General features: G+C 43.9%; 1 long non-coding RNA gene across 2 annotated transcripts; it reads left to right on the forward strand.

Moving 5' to 3' along the window:
* Window positions 1–517: 517 nt before the first annotated feature.
* On the forward strand, window positions 518–12,735 carry LOC115105667 (uncharacterized). Of its 2 annotated transcripts, none has more exons than XR_003859898.2 (3): window positions 518–638; window positions 11,801–11,891; window positions 12,223–12,735. It is a non-coding gene; the product is annotated as an uncharacterized LOC115105667 (long non-coding RNA). The 2 variants fall into 2 exon arrangements; XR_003859897.2 differs by lacking the exon at window positions 518–638 and adding an exon at window positions 7,491–9,096.
* The last annotated feature ends 597 nt before the right edge of the window (window positions 12,736–13,332 follow it).

Consider the following 13,332-nt stretch of genomic DNA (forward strand, 5'->3'; position numbering starts at 1 on the left):
AATACATGAATACTGTAACCTACACTTTCACCAAATCATTTTCAGAAACAGTCATTCAATTCAATGATCTTTCTCACTTCTTTTGTCTGTGACTCCCTTGGGGTTACAACTAAACATATAACACATTGTTGACCGTGAAAAGCACTATGAATTCAATACATTATTTTTCACCCTACATAGGCTATGGAATGGGCCTACCATTACAAGTGTGACAGGCTACTACAACTTACAGTACATATTAAACCATAGCCTTGACACATATCACCAGTGTTGCAATAAAAGTGCTCTATAAAGTGAAAGCATTATTACTAATCAGGCATATGTGTCTGCTAGGTCTATTAGATATTGTAATTGTACCACTTCACTTGCGCATTTGCTCTGTCTGCAATTTCTTCCCAGGCTCCCTCTCTGGTTTTGGCAGTGTCGTTTAATCAAACTTGTCTGTACGTGAGTAAAATAACTGCTAACGGTGTGTCTTTATGAAGGCACATTTATTGCTTCTTTGACGTTGCTTCACATTACAAGCCACAAGAGAGAGATGCTTTCCTCATGAACACCACATCTCCCCTTTTCAGAGAACAAATGGTAGACTGCCTTTGTCGCAACAGACCTCAAGGGATTATTCTGCCCTTATGTTGGTAAGTCTGTTCCTGCCTAGTTCTTCTGGAACATGTCAACATAGTAATAAACATATATTTTCTGTCAACTTTAACCCAAAATGCATCTAATTTCTTTTAACACAAATCTACCCCAAAGGTAAGTTAGAACTGTAACGATTTGACAGGTGTTTTGTCATTTTGTTTAACTTTGAGCTCAGTCTTTTGTTCTTGTTGCTTTGACTTATAAGTCCAGTCTTTAACTATTGCTCACCCAGACCTTGTTCTGGGTGTAGCAGGAATATCCATGATTACTTTTGGTGTTGGTGGTTCTGGCAATGTGGTGTGTCATTATGGGGTATTGTGTGTAGATTGACAAGGGACAAAATCTATTTAATACGTTTTAGAATAAGTCTGTAACATAACAAAATGTGAAAAGTCAAGGGACCTGAATACTTTCCAAATTCCCTGTATTTCGCTAAGCGTGAAGACACTTGAATCTTCACCTGCGTAGCGTTGTTGTTCTCGGGTCCATTCATAGGTATGAGGTGAACTTCCACCATGTAGGATTGTGGTGCTGCATGTTCCCTCAGCACTGTTCCTGTGACTTTTGAGTTAGTCACACACACCTGTTTTCCAGGTGGGAGTCTGCTGAGATTGCTAACTCTGTGACGCTCCTTTTCCTTTGAGCTGACCATAGCTGCGTTTAAGAGCAGCGATGGGAGTGTTGGCACTGTGGTATGAAGCTGTCATCCCATCAGCAGCTGAGCTGAAGCCATTCTAGAGCGGAGTTGACCGATAGGCCAGCAAAGCAAGTGCGGTCTGCCTCCGTTGCTTTGCGGGAACATTGGACTACTGGTGACATTGCAAGTAACCAGGACCTCAGGTACCCCATGTCAGGCGACGATGGACTTCAGATGAACTATGACTTCCACAGACTTTGTTAGTGACATGTTTGCGATTTCCACATACGTTGAGAGGTAGGTGGTGATTTTCAGAGTGAACAAGTCTGTTCAGTCTTTGACAGGGTCTCTCAGGAAGTTGTGATGGTATGAGTGGGTGTGGATGTCAGCTCCTCCTTCAGCTCTTTGAAGGCTCTGACTTGGTCGGCCCCCCAGAACCAGTGATTTTTCTTTGAGAGTAGGTCTCTGAGAGGTTTGTCATTTTCTGCTAACTGGGGGATGAACTTTCCCAGTTGGTTCACCATTCTTCAAACTCTGCAGCTCGCTGATTTTGGATGGCTTCGCCTTCTCCTTGGCAGCCTCTGTCTTTGCCGGGTCGGGCTGTCCTCCTTTGTCCGAGATGTGACCCAGGAACTTCACTTCCTCCTTTGACAGGTCACAGTCCATGTTCAGAGTTCAACCGGCTTTTTCCATCTCCTGCAATGCGGCATGAAGTCTTGTATCATGCTCCTCCTGTGTTTGGCCCAAGACCAACACTTTATCCATGTGACAGACCACACCTTCCAGGCCTTCAGTGACCTCTTTCACCATTCTGTTCTGGAAGTGTTCAGGTGCTGAAGCAATGCCAAAAGGCAGACGGTTGAAGTAGTAATGTCCGAAAGGTGTGATGAAGGTTGTTAGTTTAACTGACTCCTCGGCTAGCGGGATCTGCGAGAAGCCCATGTTCGCATCAAACTCACTGAAGATATTCACCCCGGCTAGTGAGCCAAGGGTCTGTTCGACAGTGGGAAGTTTGTATTTTTCTCTACACACGGACTCATTGAGACTGGTGAAGTTGACACATATCCTCACGTCCCTGTTCTTCTTAAGGACAACCACCATGCCGGCGCACCAGTCCGTGGGCTTCTTTACTCAAGTGACAATCTTGAACCCTTGAACATGCTCTAGCTCTATCTTGACTTGTGGCAGCAATGTCAGAGGAATCTGTTGTGGAGTAAGCAGGGCTCTGCACCAGGTTTCAGCTTGATGGTATATGGTTGTTCTACTGTGCCAAGACCACTGCACAGCTTAGGATAGCTTTCTTTCAATGCTGTAAATCAATGCTGTTGAGTCGAGCATCTAGCTCAAGGGGGCAAACTACCTGCCCTCCAGGACACCTACACCACCCGATGTTACAGGAAGGCCATAAAGATCATCAAGGACATCAACCACCCGAACCACTGCCTGTTCACCCCGCTATCATCCAGAAGGCGAGGTCAGTACAGGTGCATCAAAGCTGGGACCGAGAGACTGAAAAACAGCTTCTATCTCAAGGCCATCAGACTGTTAAACAGCCACCACTAACATTGAGTGGCTGCTGCCAACACACTGTCATTGACACTGACCCAACTCCAGCCACTTTAATAATGGGAATTGATGGGAAATGATGTAAATATATCACTAGCCACTTTAAACAATGCTACCTTATATAATGTTACTTACCCTACATTATTCATCTCATATGCATACGTATATACTGTACTCTAGATCATCGACTGCATTCTTATGTCACTAGCCACTTTAACTATGCCACTTTGTTTACTTTGTCTACATACTCATCTCATATGTATATACTGTACTCGATACCATCTACTGTATGCTGCTCTGTACCATCACTCATTCATATATCCTTATGTACATATTCCTTATCCCCTTACACTGTGTATAAGACAGTAGTTTTGGAATTGTTAGTTAGATTACTTGTTGGTTATCACTGCATTGTCGGAACTAGAAGCACAAGCATTTCGCTACACTCGCATTAACATCTGCTAACCATGTGTATGTGACAAATAAATTTGATTTGATTTGAGCTTTATGATCACTGGTCTGCCTAGTAAAGCTGTGTGTAGATCTCTGACATATACCTCCTCCAGTGTCTCCTTGACTCCCTTTCTTAGATCCACACTTGTGTCACGCCGATCACGTCCAGCGGCACTCTTCCTGGTCCTATCAGAGGTTTTGTTGGTTTTTGTAGAGCTGGCTTGCTGGTTCCTGCAAAAATGTGATTGAACACATTGTCTGGGATAACAGTCACATCGGCACCAGTGTCTATTTAGAATTGGACATTTCTAAATGTGATCCCAGACAATGTGTTCATGAGCCGTAAACAACATTTCTTCTCGTTTACGGCTCATGATGACATACACACATGTTGGTAATGTCCATTTTTCCCACAGGAGTGACACACTACTTCATTAGCTGTGCACTTTGACTGCTTTTTGTCATTAGCATTTTCATGGCTAGCTTTCTGAAGCTGGAATTTCAGTTTCCACTCGCTGCCTTTCCACCTCGCAGGCAGCCTTACTGCTTTTTCAATTTGCCTTGCGATCTCTAATTAGTTCATTGTGCAAAAGTCCATAGTTGCAATACTCTGCCATGGCATATAAGGCCATAGAAGAAAAGATTCCACTGTTTTAATTTTCATGTTAAAGTGTGCTCTCATAGATCACATTCTTTTTTACAATAAAGAATCCATGAAATCCGTCTCTTTGTCCATACTGTTTTTGCTCGAGTTCATTTAGGTTTAGACCCCTCAAAACGTAATCTGCTTCGTCGCCTATACAGTACGAGAGTATTTATCTGGTTCTCCTCAGTAGATGTGTGAAGATTACTCACATTATGAAAGTGCTCAAACCTCCTAATCCTTTTGGTTCATTCTTGAGGTTTAGACAAATCTAACCGCTCCGGCGGCTGTATGATAAATGTAACACTTGGACCTGTATGTGCGTGTATCTGTGCCCCTCCTGCTACACCTTGCACGGGTGGCTAGCCTCTTCAGGCACTGCTCCTGGTGGCTGCTGCACTTCTGCCGCAATGTCTTCCATGCTGATTAGCCTCCTTGATTTTCTTCCCCAAACCTTTCAACCCGGTACTGTAAGCTAAACTCTGTTAGCAAATACACTCATTCTAGTCCACTTCTGATACCATGTCATGTAATCAAACTTGTCTGTACGTGAGTAAAATAACTACTAACGTTGTCTTTACGATGGCACATTTATTGCTAACTTGACATTGCTTCACATTACAAGCCCCATGAGAGAGAGAGAGAGAGAGAGAGAGAGAGAGATGCTTTCCTCTTGGACCCCTACATTCCCACAGGCCCTCATTAGCATATGGCCAATCAGGATGCAATATGCAAATAACACTACAGACCGTGGCAGATGTATTACTTTTTTTTGTGAATATGTGAACATATTTGTATATTGTTTCTTGTTCTAGATCAACCAACCTGCGCTTCGCCTAATACAGTGCATTAGGAAAGTATTCAGACCCCTTGACTTTTTCCACATTTTAATGTTACAGCCTTATTCTAAAATGGATTAAATAAATTCCTCATCAATCTACACACAATACCCCGTAATGACAAAGCGAAAAGATGTTTTATAATTTTTTTGCAAATGTATAAAAATGTAATACTTTATTTACATACGTTTTAATACCCTTTGCTATGAGATTTGAAATTGAGCTCCTGTGCATCCTGTTTCCATTGATCATCCTTGATGTTTCTACAACTTGATTGGAGTCTACCTGTGGTAAATTCAATTGCTTAGACATGATTTGGAAAGGCACCACCTGTCTATATAAGGTCCGACAGTTATCAGTGCATGTCAGAGCAAAAACCAAGACATGAGGTCAAAAGAATTGTCCTTAAAGCTCTCTCAGAGTATTGGGTTGAGGCACAGATCTGGGGAAGGGTACCAAAAAATGTCTGCAACATTGAAAGTCCCCAAGAACACAGTGGCCTCCGTCATTCTTAAATGGAAGAAGTTTAGAAGCACCAAGACTCTTCCTAGAGCTGGCAGCCCGGCCAAACTGAGCAATCAGGGGAGAAGGGCCTTGGACAAGGAGGTGACCAAGGATCCGATGGTCACTCTGACAGAGCTCCAGAGTTCCTCTGAGGACATGGGAGAACCTTACAGAAGGACAACCATCTCTGCAGCACTCCTCCAATCAGGCCTTTATGGTAGAGTGGCCAGACGGAAGCCCCTCCTCAGTAAAAGGCACATCACAGCCCGCTTGGAGTTTACAAATAGGCACCCAAAGACTCTCAGAACATGAGAAACAAGATTGTCTGATCTGATGAAACGAAGAATGAACTCTTTGGCCTGAATGCCAAGCGTCATGTCTGGTGGAAACCTGGCACCATTCCTTCGGTGAAGCATGGTGGTGGCAGCATCATGCTTAAGGGATGTTTTTCAGTGCAGGGACTGGGAGACTAGTCAGGATCGAGTGAAAGATGAACGGAGCAAAGTACAGAGAGATCCTTGATGCGCTCTGCTCCAGAGTGCTCAGGACTTCAAACTGGGGGTGAAGGTTCACCTTCCAACAGGACAACGTCCCTAAGCACACAGCCAAGACAACGCAGGAGTGGCTTCAGGTCAAGTCTCTGAACCTGACAGAGCATGAGAGGATCTACTGAGAAGAATGAGAGAATCTCCCCAAATACAGGTATGCCAAGCTTGTAGCGTCATACCCATGAAGATTTGACGCTGTAATCTCTGCCAAAGGTGTTTCAACAAAGTACTGAGTAAAGGGTCTGAATACTTATGTAAATATGATATTTCAGTTGTTTATTTGTACCTAGGGTAGAAACCTGGTGGGGAGGATGGACAGGAGACATATCTGGATCCACTGGGCATTGAGGATGAGGTCCTGCAGCCCTAACCCCAGTTCTGACAGAAAATCCGGTGAATGACTTTGAACCTCAGGAACCTGAGGATGGGGCTATTGGAGCCTTAACCCCAGTTTTCGCAGGGGAACGCCAGTTTAGGGGAAGGCTGAAGAGAGCCTATCAGGAGATGAGTGAAGGGCTAGGATAGAGGCCGGTGAGCTAGCGGCCCTTTCAGTTAAAATTGCAGAGGTGATGGAAATCTTGAAGGAACTACGGCCCTATCAACAAATAAGGGATATTACTGACCTAGAAACTAAGACTCAGTTGGAGGGAGAAATGGATATTGAATCGCTGGAGATACTGAATATTTATGACTAGTCAGGGGAAGGTGTGAGCCAGGTGAGGATGACATTTTAAGGAGTCTGCCCGGGGTGGGGTGAAGGTTTTGCTTTGATTGATTTGTATTGCTTACACTGGCTATAAATATAAATAATGAGTGATGAAAATGATGGAAAAAAATGTAATGACAATGCTTGTATATGTGTGCTGGATTGTTTCATGGAGAATGCGGCCAATGTGGGATCAGGCAGATGGAAATTGGGACGATAAGGCTGACAGAAGTTAAGGCCTATTGCACCAGATGCCTAGAGACCGATGAAAATCAAAATCAAATGTATTTTTCTCTCTCAAATCAAATTTATTTATATAGCCCATCAGCTGATATCTTAAAGTGCTATACAGAAACCCAGCCTAAAACCCCAAACAGCAAGCAATGCAGGTGTTGAAGCACGTTGGCTAGGAGAAACTCCCTAGAAAGGCCAAAACCTAGGAAGAAACCTAGAGAGGAACCAGGCTATGAGGGGTGGCCAGTCCTCTTCTGGCTGTGCCGGGTGGAGATTATAACAGAACATGGCCAAGATGTTCAAATGTTCATAAATGACCAGCATGGTCAAATAATAGGTCTGGGACAGGTAGCACGTCCGGTGAACAGGTCAGGATTCCATAGCCGCAGGCAGAACAGTTGAAACTGGAGCAGCAGCATGGCCAGGTGGACTGGGGACAGCAAGGAGTCATCATGCCAGGTAGTCCTGAGGCATGGTCCTAGGGCTCAGGTCCTCCGAGAGAGAGAAAGAGAGAATATACTTAAATTCACACAGGACACCGATTAAGACAGGAGAAGAACTCCAGATAAAACAAACCCGACACAAACTACTGCGGCATAAATACTGGAGACTGAGACAGGAGGGGTCAGGAGACACTGTGGCCCCATCCGATGATACCCCCGGACAGGGCCAAACAGGAAGGATATAACCCCACCCACTTTGCCAAAGCACAGCCTCCACACCACTAGAGGGATATCTTCAACCACCAACTTACCATCCTGAGACAAGGCCGAGTATAGCCCACAAAGATCTCCGCCACGGCACAACCCAAGGGGGGCGCCAACCCAGACAGGAAGATCACATCAGTGACTCAACCCACTCAAGTGACGCACCCCTCCTAAGGACGGCATGAAAGGGCACCAGTAAGCCAGTGACTCAGCCCCTGTAATAGGGTTAGAGGCAGAGAATCCCAGTGGAAAGAGGGGAACCGGCCAGGCAGAGACAGCAAGGGCGGTTCGTTGCTCCAGAGCCTTTCCGTTCACCTTCACACTCCAGGGCCAGACTACACTCACTCATATGACCCACTGAAGAGATGAGTCTTCAGTAAAGACTTAAAGGTTGAGACCGAGTTTGCGTCTCTCACATGGGTAGGCAGACCATTTCATAAAAATTGAGCTCTATAGGAGAAAGTCCTGCCTCCAGATGTTTGCTTAGAAATTCTAGGGACAATTAGGAGGCCTGCGTCTTGTGACCGTAGCGTACGTGTAGGTATGTACGGCAGGACCAAATCAGAGAGATAGGTAGAAGAAAGCCCAAGTAATGCTTTGTAGCAAGCCCATGTAATGCTTTGTAGGTTAGCAGTAAAACCTTGAAATCAGCCATTTCCTTGACAGGAAGCCAGTGTAGGGAGGCTAGCACTGGAGTAATATGATCAATTGTTTTGGTTCTAGTCAGGATTTTTGAAATCCCTGCAAACCACCAATAAAGAAGGTGATTGCGCTGACGACTCCCTACCCCGGGGACCTATCAACAGGGGCACAACAGGCGCAGATGGAGGGTTTTGTCTTGGAAAACCAAGTGTTCAGGGTAAGGGATATGCTCAGCCTAATCAGCCTAATCCAAGCCAATTTGGCTACGTACACCCTGTGAGTGTACTTACCCGGGGCACGCCCTATCATGTTAAAGTACGTACAGTCCATGATGAGACGGGAAGTGGTATATATTAATAACCCCCCCCAAAAGTTTGTTTCCAATGTAAGGGTAAGAATCCAAGCCTAAAAAGACTAAAGGAGCCACAGGTCAAGGAGGGAGTGTCGCGAATGAGCCTGGTCAATATGACCTGATGAGTCCTCCAGCCCGCTGACAGGACTCTGGTAACACTGAAACAAGGAAGAATAAGAAGAAGCTTAAGAAGGACAAGAAGAACACCCAACCACAAGCAGCTAGAGAGCAGCATAAACGCAGGGAGGTGATGGGTGCGAGGAGACTGTATGAAGATGTACCTCTGCTGGAGGGCAGAGGTTCATTTATGTGGCAACACCCCTGTCGAACTCAGGCCCTGGGTTAGAGCTGGTGGAGCTGCCGAATGAAACATGGGCCATGAACAGATGACACCGTGGATTGCCGTAACATATGAAGGAAACAATGTGTTACAAAAGTCTGTGTAGATATCACGTGTCAAGGAGACAATGTGTTATGTAACTTTGCTTAAATGTCATGTGCAAGGGGGATGATGTCTTGTGTCTAGTCAAGGGCTTGGACAAAATGTATAAATACCAATGTAAAAGATAGGGACAGAGCAGAAGCTGATTGATGTATTAGAAGAGTGAAGACTTTGGGGCAAGGTGAGCATAGTGCTTCATTACTATTGTTAGAAGCAACTGTAGAGTGCAATTGCTATAAAAAAATCGATAAAATCCATCAGCTGTAAAGCTGGGGAACCAAAAAGAGAAGTGTTACTGAGTTTCATTTACTAGTTAATTTATTTGTTGAATAATCTGTTAAGAAGTAAAGTAACATTATAACAACTATAGGCTTAGGGGGTGCACCTTAGGTGGCCTTCTGCCAGACCATATTGTGGGCTCGAGCAGGAAACCAAAGATGAGCTTGAGGGTAACTGTGTCAAAGGTACAATAATGGAGTACTGGGAGTCTAGCCTATAGGGCCTTTGTCTACCCAGACAAAGGGCTGAACCCCTGCCTTCAGCTAGAGGATTTAGTTGAAACCCTATACCTGGGACTTAGCGAGCATGACTCACCTGTGAGGGTGCTGTCCGGTCAATTAGAAAGGAAGGACCAGCCGCTACAGGAGTGTCTGAGATTATGCTGCGCTTGTAATAAATAGTGTAACCCCGTCGTGGAACGTGACCTCCATGCACAGTGAGAATGAAGTAGTAAGAGCCGCGCCACTAATGAAAATAGTACAGAGCGGACTATAAATAAATATTGATTGCTCATTGGTGTTATACACAAACATAGCCCTCGCTGATTGTATACCGTGTCACAAACTACCTGTGAAGTGTAATCAGTAGGAAGGTGTGAGCTAACCTCTGTGGCAAGCAGGGATAGACCAAGATGGATGATCAAGTTCTTAAAGTGGAGTTTAGGGCTCTACTGTTAAAAACAGTTTAGGGTAGGAAGACAGGGAGACTGACTCCCCTGGAAAGAGGCTCATACCACAGGTGGGAGTTGACCCACCCTGAGAGGTCAAGAGAAGATCCACAGGCAAAGACTACCCACACGTGAGTGAACCTAATAGGATCGCCAGGGTGGCCCGTACTAGTCACCTCGACACTAGCTAACAAAACATACAGTACAGATAAATTATTCAAATTCATTATCTTACACAATATTTTATCACAGCACTGGCAAACCATGGTTGGTGAACACTCTGACCTTTGTCCCATCATAAGAAGGTTTATGTCCATTCTAATATTCTAAATCCTAATGTATAATTCTATACCCATGTGGCTCAGTTCGTAGAGCATGGTGATAGCAATGCCATGGTTGTGAGTTTGATTCCCACAGGGTACCAGTATGAAAATGTATCCACTTGCTATTCCCCACCAGCTGTCATCACGCTGGACCATGTTCCTGAAGCTGATAGGAGAGGACTGAATGTAACTTTGTAGAGTTTGATGTTTTAGTCTACTAAGGTTTTGTAAGATGATCTAGACTGGTCTAGCCTGTGAACCAGTTTTGTCTGGTTCGTACTGGCTTACCTTGACATACTCATGGTGGTTCTGCTCCAGTGTCTCCAGATTCATAGGCAGGTAGAGAAACAGAAACAGTAAAAAAAAGACTTAGAAAGTCCAAGTCTCAGACCACATCTCAAACTTCCTTCATATGTGTCTCGCATCTCCCTCCCTGTCTTACCAGTGACGACTGTACAACAGGGTTGTCGATAGCTCAATGGCTGTGTGCGTGCAGCAGTTTGCTCCCCGTGACGGGCCCTATCCAGTCACCTTGAACTCTCCCAGCTCTTGCCCCCCCTTGGACACAGAAAGTCTTCAAACACACACACTGCAGTGCTGCACATCTGCGGTCCATACACAGAGCACGAACAATTCAAGTAGCTATCAAGCAAACACATCCTCACCTGACTAGCTAGTAGCCTATAAGTAAGTAACGTTAGCCTGTGTATAAATGGTTAGCTAACTAGACACACAATACAATATCAAGTAGTTACTTAGCTAGCTAGCTTCAAATGCTAGCTAGAGATTGTAGTTGTCACGTGCACAGCCGCTAGGTAACAATAGCTGGCTACAGAATTACAATTATCAAGTCACTCAACTAACAGTTGTAATGATTTGACCAAGAACACAAATTACACTCAACGGAGACTGTGTGGCTAGCTACTGTAGCTGCACTAGGAACAATAAATGCACCCAGTTCGGCAACACCCTCCCTTTCCCCGCCTACCTTGATAATGCTTGTTTTACGATATCCAAAGTGAAGAAAGCAGAACGAAAAAGGCAGATTTCTGTAAATTTCGCACATCTTGAAATAACAGATGGTGGTGGTGGTGAAATGTGGTGAAATGATTCTGTCATGCTGCTTAATGAAGGATACCCATTGGCCACGATATACACTGACCTAATTCAGTAGTCAATTCAACATCATCTTTTCTCTCCTATTAAGTCCTGTAGCTAACTACATGTCAGAGCTGTGCCTATACCCGACAACCCTCGTCTCACTGCCTTGACCTGTTGCTGCGACTCTTCCTAGTTTCTGTGAATGAGTAATTACAAATGTTGTTACAACCAGCAGCACAGAGTGTCTGTCTCTCTCGGTCTTGTCTACAAAACAGACACTAACCTAGACCAGTGTGCAAAATTAAATAATGAAATGTAGTGTTGAAACCAATTCACCCAAACCAAGCCACGTTCAATCTGACCCAGAACGCAGTTCCACCTCGAAATTCCAGCCATGGGTTTACCAACCCCTTGGTGATCAAGGTGCTTTACCCTCTCTGATGAATAACTCTGTTCTGAAGCAGTACTCTAAAAGCAGTATAATCTCTGTGACATACCAGTATGTTGTCTTTTAGATCACATCTTTTGGACTGGCTGGAGGAATGACCACCAAGGAGACTGTGTGGAGAACACTAACACAACTCCTGGCACTGTTTTTGTCACAAGGTATGGGTCTCTCTCTCTGGATTTGAATTAAACTAGTGCTTCTATTTAATGATTTTACCTACCATATTTCTCAGTGTTGAGGCAAAATACAAAACCTCTCTTTTGGAAACAAAATGATCACATGATATGATTGTATTCATATACAGGTTTAAGCTCATGATATTATTGAGTTGATGCAAAAGGGACAAACTGGCTTTTCCATAACAAATGGAAGAAGAAAAAACATTCTGGATTCAATGACCAACAGTGGGAATAGATTAATACTCCTTTAAAAGTGCCTTCCCAGTAAAACAATCTTGAATCCTCCCTCTGTTGTCTCTGTTTTCTGCAGGTGCCAACATCAACGCTCAGATAGAGGAGACAGTAATCAGTGATGGTCTAACATGTGTTGAGTCATACTGCTTTTTTAAATAACTTTGCATGGGTGAGTTGGATTAATGGATGGTCCATTGTGTGTCTACAACGGTCTCCACACTGACAGGAAAAGACATGCACTGCTGTGAAGGATCCTGCCTGACCCAAATGCTTCAAATGGCACAGTTACTGGCACAGGCTGTCTGTTTGACAGGCATTTATCAAAAGGAAACCACCAGAACACTATCCCTAAAAACAGTGAATAAAGTGATTGTTTGATTGAACCCGTTTTATCATAGACTAATTACATGTAGACTACATATTTTGTTACCCTTTCCTGATATAATTTCATAAATCCTGACTGCTAGCTCTAGTTTAGACTTGTCTGGCACAAACACTTGTAGCTGAATGCATTGCTAATACCGCCATTCCCATCCTGTTTCATTTTATGTATCTCATTAATAATTTACATAAACGTCTTTGTGTGCTGCATTGTGGTATTTTTTTCCCTGTGTTGACAGTTGTAATGGTCAAAATAATAAGCATTAGAAATGTATTTATGCATTTTCTTTCTTTGATTTTGGTCTAGGTGCCAGTTCCCACATCATAAGTTGTGTACTCTGCAGTTTGTACCCTTTATATAATATTACTTGTTGATGAAAAGGAAATTATAGGATGTAAAACAAGGATCATCAACTAGATTCAGCTGCGCGACTATTTTTTATTGAGTGGATGGTCAGAACATAATACAAATATTTTTAGAATGCATATTGACCGCAAGAAGCCAAAACAGATATATTTGACTAAAACATAACATTTTCAAACCTTGATTACATTGCCCTGTGAAGGGTGCTGTCTTTCGGATGGGACGTTAAAACGAGTGTCCTGACTCTGTGACTCTGTGGAGATGGTAGTCCTTCTGGAAGGTTCTCCCATCTTGGCAGCACTCCACCAATAAGGCCTTTGTGATAGAGTGGCCAGACAGAAGCCACTCAGTAAAAGGCACATGACAGCCCGCTTGGTTTGACAAAGGCACCCAAAGGACAATTGACCATGAGAAACAAGATTCTCTGGTCTGATGAAACCA

This window comes from Oncorhynchus nerka, linkage group LG22 (genome assembly GCF_034236695.1).
Source record: "Oncorhynchus nerka isolate Pitt River linkage group LG22, Oner_Uvic_2.0, whole genome shotgun sequence".
In the NCBI taxonomy this organism is placed as follows: domain Eukaryota; kingdom Metazoa; phylum Chordata; class Actinopteri; order Salmoniformes; family Salmonidae; genus Oncorhynchus; species Oncorhynchus nerka.